The sequence below is a fragment of the Pinus tabuliformis genome, chromosome 9 (genome assembly GCF_031772625.1).
Source record: "Pinus tabuliformis cultivar Carrire ecotype Pingquan chromosome 9, CPIR1, whole genome shotgun sequence".
Lineage (NCBI taxonomy): Eukaryota > Viridiplantae > Streptophyta > Pinopsida > Pinales > Pinaceae > Pinus > Pinus tabuliformis.
In genome coordinates this window covers 1,198,119,942-1,198,127,738 of record NC_142307.1, presented here as the reverse complement: position 1 = coordinate 1,198,127,738, position 7,797 = coordinate 1,198,119,942, and positions in this window count along the sequence as shown.

The following is a 7,797-nucleotide window of genomic DNA, read 5'->3' as shown; positions in this document are numbered from 1 at the left end:
TACCATAATGAAGTATGGGATTTAATTGATAACTTCTTCCTAGCCTTTAATATCCAATTTCTACCTAGAGAAGAAAACAGAATGGTTGATTCCCTTATTGTAGCAGCAAGCAATTTCAAACCTCCTCAAAATCTGCTTCTTAGGTATGAGGTGGAGGTTAGACATAGACCCTCTATACCTGATAATGTCAAGCACTAACAGGTATTCGAGGATGATCAGCAAGTCAAATGGTTTACAGAAGTAGTTGGGGAGTTCACTAGCTCGACTATTGATTAGGAAGAGGAACAAGAGGCAAATCAAGAACCAACTTTGTGGGAGAACATGGTGGTCGGACAGAAAATTCTACAGCTAGAAGGGAATACTATTCCTCATGGGCTAGTTCCACTGGAAAAAATATTTAACCAGAATGACGTAGCCTCCAAAAAAATGGCTCTGGAGATGGTTGAACAAGTAGAAGAATGCAATATCAGCCTAGAAGATGAACCCTAGATACTCAGGTTATCAAAGGGAATCCCCTTATGATACAAACAAAGGTATTTAAATCTTTTCAAAATCTATAAGAATGTTTTTGCTTGGTCTTATGAAGATTTAAAATCATTTGATACTAACATTATACACCATAAGATTCCTCTAAAAAGTGGAATAAAACCATGAAAACAGAAGCTCAGGCAGATTAGTCCACTCTTGCTTCCCTCTATTGAAAAAGAAGTGAGGAAACTTCTATAGACTAAAATCATAGTGCCTTTAAGGTACTCAGAGTGGGTGGCCAACTTAGTCCCAGTCCGGAAAAAGAATGGAGAAATAAAATTATGTGTATATTTCTAGAACATTAACAGAGCATCGTTGGAAAACAACTACCCGCTACCCAAGATGGATTACATATTAAAAAAGGTGGTTGGATTAGTTAGAATGTCCATGATGGATGGGTTCTCTGGTTACAACCAAGTGGTAGTCCACGCCAATGATCAGAAGAATACTGCTTTCACCACCCCTTGGGAAACTTTCATGTATGCTCGCATGCCTTTTGGTCTTATTAATGTTGGGGCCACAATTCAAAGAGCTATGGATATAGATTTTGTAGGGGAGTAAGACAAGTTCATAGTTGTATATTTCAACGATATCATAGTATTCTCTAAGACTGATGAAGAACACATCCTTCACCTGAAGATCACCTTTGAGAAATGTAGGAGGTATGGGTTGTCTTTAAATCCCAAGAAGTATCAGTTTGTCTTGAGTGAGGGGAAGCTACTAGGACACATAGTAGCACAAGAAGGAGTGAAGATTGACCCTAAGCGAGTTGAAGCTATCAGTCAAATCCTGTTGCCTAGAAATAAGAAATAGGTCCAAGTCGTCTTCGGGAGAATCAATTTCTTCAGAAGGTTCATACCCAACTATGCATAAATAGTGAAGGGTATCACAGATATGCTAAAAAAGGATAATGAATTCATGGAACCCCAACTCTTGAGTGTCTTCTACCAAAATCAAAGAAGATTTTGCTGGAGCACTGGTGCTAGTCAACCCTGACTACTCTGTACCTTTTTATATCTTTTATTTTGCTTCTCCGCATAATATTGTTGCAGTTCTACTACAGAAGAATAAATATGGTTATGATCATCCCATTGCCTTCTTCATCCAAGCCCTAAGGGATGTTGAGCTGAAATATAACATCTCAGAGAAACAAGCATATGCACTAGTCAAAGATCTGAAGGAATTTCGAGTGTATGTTCTACAGTAAAAAATCACATCATTTGTTCCAACGACAATGGTCAAGGACATCCTTGTGCAAGGACACAGTGAAGGAAAAAGGGGTGGGTGGATAGCAAATATACTAGAATATGAGTTGGACATAAATCCCACTAAGCTCATAAAAGGTCAGGGGTTGGCCAAGATTTTATTAGAATCTAACTGTAAAGCTTTCGAAATAAACTTGATAATAGAGGAAGACAGAACAAAAGTTCAGCAGAGTGGGATTAAAATAGCAGAGCAAAAGATCTATGCTAAATATGAGGGATCACCCTGGTATAAGAATATCATCCATTATCTCTTATTCCTGAGGTGCCCATTAGAGCTGGCCAAATCTAAATACAGAACGTTGAGACTGCAAGCTCAAAAGTATATCATATCCAATGGTCAAATCTACTGGAAAGACCAGTGGTAGTTTTGTTGTTATGCTTGGTAGAAGGTGAAACTCATAAAGTAATTGAAGAATTTCATGGGGGAGTTTGTGGAGGTCATTACAGCTGGAAGACCACAGCTCACAAAATCCTCTAGGTGGGATTCTACTGGACTACACTATTTGTACATATGCATTTACAAGTCAGGTCATGTCGTAAGTGCCAAGTCTTTGGTGAGAGACAAAAAATCTCTCCTCTTCCCCTAATCCTAGTGCATGTGGACGAACCTTTCAGGAAGTGGGGACTAGACTTCATAGGAGAGATAAACCCACCTTCCAGTGGCCAACAAAAGTGGATATTAATGGCCACTAATTATTTCACCAAGTGGGTAGAAGTCATCCCAGCAAGAAACACTACAGACTCAGTGGTAATTAAGTTCATGGAGGAGAACCTATTATCATATTTTCGTTTCCCCATTAAAATCATCACTGACAATGCCTAGGTCTTCAAATCAGAAAAATTCACCAGCTTCTGTCAGAAATTAAATATCATCATCTGACACTCCACTACCTACTATCCTTAAGGTAACGGTTTAGCTGAGTCCTCAAACAAATCCATGGTGAGAGTGTTGAAGAAGACCATCACTGAGAATCAGAGAAACTGGGACACCCAACTAAAGTTTGGCATCTGGGCCAACCAAGTGACTCCTAAATGATCCACTAGAAAATTACCTTTCGAGCTAGTATACAGTAAGGCTGATGTCTTCCCAGTCGAATTAGAAATTCCAATGGCGAAGTTACTACAAGAAGTTGAGGAGGAGCCAAGTGATTTGACACGAAGGATAAACCAACTGGCTGAGATCCATGAAAACAGGGATAGGTGGGGACTAAATTTCCAAATTACCAGCAGAAGATGAAATCTTTGTTTGACAAAAAGGCCAAGGATCGACCTCTTCAACCGGGAGATTTAGTTCTCAAATGGGATGTCCAACAGGAAGAAAAGGGTAAGCACGAAAAATTTGATGCACTATGGTTCGGCCCTTTCAATATTTCATAAGAGAAAGGAAATAATACGTACCTGCTCGAAAATTTGGAAGGTGAATTGTTGGAGCTACCAGTAAATGGTCAATTCCTCAAACTCTATTTCCAAAATTAAAAGGTACTACCTTGCACTCATTGTAAATACCGATGTGTGTATTGTAATTATCATATAAAATTTCCAATTTTCTGTTTAAAGTTTTACTTTCACAAAATTTTGGCTTGTTTAAAAAGACTCCATGCCCAAAAGATAAGTTCACAGACTGCAGGTTCTCAGCACCTTGCTAGCAAGGCACTATCTGCGGGTGGAGCCAATGTTGTCACCTTCTGAAAATAGAGTTCCAATTTTACAATGAGGACCAAAGAATAGAGAAGTTTGAAGCCATTTCCTGAGCCACAGAATCTCTCAAGGCTAAATTAGACCCTCTCAATTGGATAGTTCTCGAAATATGCTTTCCAATGGTATGTGGAAGTCCAAAAATGGACTTCTAGATCAGAAGATATGCGCTGTTGAAGTCCAATGGTTCTGTTGCTTTTGAACTAAAGGAGAAAAACATATCGGAGGTCCAGGAGTGCATCGTAAATCGCAATCAACATTTTTCTAAAGTAGCAATAGGGGAGGTCAGAATAAATATCATGATTAGGGATCAGTGGTCAGAGACCCATAGCACAAATCATATCGACGTTTCACGATGCAGAGCGTCGATATCGCATATCGGTGATCGCAAGTGCAAAAGGGTGCACACAAACACAGTGTCATGAAAATCGTCAAATGTCGATATCATGAAAATCGCCGAACGTTGATATCAGAACATTATTGAACATTGATATCATGAAAATCGTTGAACGTCGATATCAGAAAATCGCCAAACGCTGATATCATGAAAATCGTTAAACATCACTATCATGAAAATCACCGAAATTTGGGCCTTTAGTGTTAAAGCATTGGGAGGGGCCGATTTCATTTAACAAAGAAATTCAAAGAAAAAACAAGGGCAGATGGGCCCTTTTCTCTCTCCTCCGGAGGTTACATGTGGTAGAATCCTATTAGTCCTAATAAACTGTTAGGGTCCCACCCTAACCCCCTTATTTATGCAATGGGATCACATCATATTCAAGAGTCAATAAAGCCCATATTAATATTTGTAAGTGGTTAACTCGCAATTAATGACGGGACCACAATTAGTTGCAAATGGGCCGTAGTATTAGATAGATGGTATTAATAAAACCCTTGGTATTGATCCGTGGTATTGCATGTATGAGTCATATATAAAGGATAGAGACTCCCTGCGAGGAGCATCGTGTCTTATTTTGTAAGCGAGCTCTGCTCTATTGGAGGTTGCCCCCTCGAAGAGGCAAGTGAACATTACTCTCTGAATAATAAAATCATTGTTGTTCTGTGTTCTGGGTATCTTTTCTTCGCATATTCTGTATTTGGGTATCATTTTGTAGGTTAAGAGCATAACAAGTGGTATCAGAGCACTTTCCAAGGCCGGTGGGATCTCCATTTCTTAGCAATTTTTTTTTTTTGCTAGAGACGTGTTCCGACGTCTTTAAACCATGGGATCTGTTGTTGAGCGCATAAACCTGCGGATTTGGGGAGGCATGCACGCAGGAAATACAAGAGGTGGTCACGTCTGTTGGACTCCCTTGTAACCACTGTGGGTACCCCTTCGAGTAGTAGCGCATTAGACAGAACCGCGCACAGATTGTCTTCCACATACCCTCTGGGTATATCGGAAGCCCCCTAGACTCCCTTGAAACCTCGCCATAGATAAACCGTCAGCCGTCTTGCGGCTACAGTACACCGAGAACAACACTCGGAGAGATTACTCGCCCGTACGATAGGGTAGTCGGGTTGTACGGCTAAGGGTACGGTCGATCCTCCTTAGTTAGAGCCCTGAAACATTGGACCGAGTACTACTGCCAGACCCTTATGTATATTGCGATCTGTAGCACCTGACACTCCTCAGGACCATAGTTCCCTTTTCTGTCGGGGGATCACGCATCATCTCTTCCAGATCCGCTTGTGCAAAGGGGTGCAGCAACATCAGACATCAGTCCCGCAGTCTCGAGTTCGCAGATCAGTCATTCAGATCTATTAGATCCATCAAAGCCGCAGAGCCATCAGATCTGCCATTCAGATCTCTCAGATCCACTAGATCTGAGTAGTGTGTGGGGTTCCTATACCGGGGCATAATTTTCGCAGGACTTTTTGCAGCATTGACATTTTGAAGATTTGGTGACTGCAGTATTCATAAGGAAGGAGTAAAACTCTGGGGCGCTTATTGGTGATCTAGCCCATCAGAAACAAGATGACGAGCTGAGCAAGGTGGTACCATTCAATTCTTACTGAATTTTTTTTTGGGCGGTCCCAAATCTCAAGAACATCTGATTGGTGCATGGTAGAAACTAGAGCTCAAGCTATGGCCAATGAGAGGATGGACAACCTTGAAACAACCTTGCAATCCATCCAAACTCAAATTGAAAGCCTATCGAAACTAATCTTGAAGGGCAAGGAGGAAGCCCACGAGGAGGCGTATAATGGCAAGGGACACAATGAGGGTGAGTCTAGCCACTCTCCTCACGTCTGGGGCACCCACCAACAATCTCGTCAGCGACGTCCCAAGTTGGATATGCATAAATTTGATGGGTCTCAGCCGACAGCATGGATAGCACAAATGGAGCAGTATTTCAATTTGAATAACATCTTAGATGATGATACTCAGCTTATGGTGGCGAGCATGTACTTGGACAATGAAAGGTGGCAATGGTGGGAATGGCATCAACATTGCAGTGGACCTTTTCGGGCTTGGACCACCTTCAAAAAAGCTCTTCAAGACCACTTTGACCAAGAATCTTATTTTTTGGGTCGTCTTACTAAGCTCCGACAAACTGGCACAGTGGACGAATATATTACAGCCTTCGAAGCCTTAGCCTTCCGCACCTAGGATCTCTCAAATGCGTTCTACACGGAATGTTTTATCAGTGGTCTTAAAGAAGCCATAAAAGCCCAAGTCCAACTGCACCACCCTCCCACGTGGATAGAGGCTTGCAAGGTAGCTCGTAACGTGGAACGTGCGTTAGTAGCCCAGTACAGTCGCCCAAATTTCCCCACTAAGGATCGCTCCCCAAAGGCTCACAGCACCACTCAAACACTTAAGGTCCAAAAGGTGTCACCTGTAGAAATGGCTGAAAGAAGAAAGCAAGGTTTATGTTACAACTGTTATGAAAAATACTCCCCAGGTCATAAATGCAAGGAGCCCAAATTTTTTCAAATTGATGCCACTGACTATAGCTCATCGGAGGAAGATCCACCACTGGAGAAACATGAGGAGGTAGAAGAGGACAACCAACAGGACAATGTACCTGACGAACCAGTTATTTCGCTGCATGCTTTGGCAGGGATTTCTTCACCTCAAACTCTCAAAATCAGAGGTTTTATTAAACATCGCCCAGTAGTAGTCTTGATTGATAGTGGAAGTACACATAATTTCATCCATCAAAAAGTCGCGGAAGCAGTGCATTGTTTTGTACAATCAGTTTCTAATTTCCAAGTTCAAATCGCGGATGGGGGCACAATGAAATGTGAAGGCCACTGTGAAAATGTCAAACTTCAAATGGGGGATTATCACTTGAAGACCCACATGTTTGCCATACACATGGGAGGATGCGACATTGTCCTCGGCGCTGACTGGCTCTACACTTTGGGGCCTATCACAATGGATTTCCAGGAGTTATATATGAGTTTTAAGAAGAACAACTCCACACATACCCTCCAGGGACTCCAGGCGAGAGCTCCCTCTATCATCAGCTCGCATAGGATGGAAAAATTGCTAAAAAAGGGCCATCATGGAGTTATAGCTCAATTTAATGCCATCCAGGCAGTCACAACCAAGTCTCTGCCAATTCATCCGGAGATGCAACAGATTTTAAATAACCATCTGTCGGTCTTTGACAAGCCTCATGAGCTTCCACCCTCGTGAGGGGAACATGATCATAGCATCACCTTGGTTCCAGGGGCCCAACCCCCAAATGTGCGCCCATATAGATATCCGTCCACCCAAAAGAATGAAATAGAAAAAATAATCAAGGAACTTTTGGAAGCAGGTGTCATTCGTCCCAGCATTAGTCCTTATTCATCACCGGTGGTCATGGTGCTCAAGAAAGATGGGGAGTGGCAGATGTGTCCAGACTTCAGGTCTCTCAATAAGTTGACAGTCAAAGACAAATTTCCCATCCCAGTGGTTGATGATTTGTTGGATGAACTCAATGGGGATGAATTCTTCACTAAGTTGGATCTGCGCTCAGGCTACCACCAAATTCGCATGAAGGAAGTCGACATTCCAAAGACTGCTTTCCGCACTCATGAAGGCCATTATGAGTTCCTAGTCATGCCATTCGGTCTTTGTAATGTCCCATCTACTTTTCAGAGCCTTATGAACCACCTTCTCAAACCATTTGACATCCTCATCTATAGTTGCACTTGGGCCGCACATCTTCAGCATGTAGATCTACTCCTGCAACTACTCCGCAAGCATAAATTATTTGTTAAAATGTCCAAGTGTGCATTTGGCATGGAAGAAGTTGAGTATTTGGGCCACATTGTGGGGCGTGAAGGTGTCAAGGTGGACCCCAAAAAGATC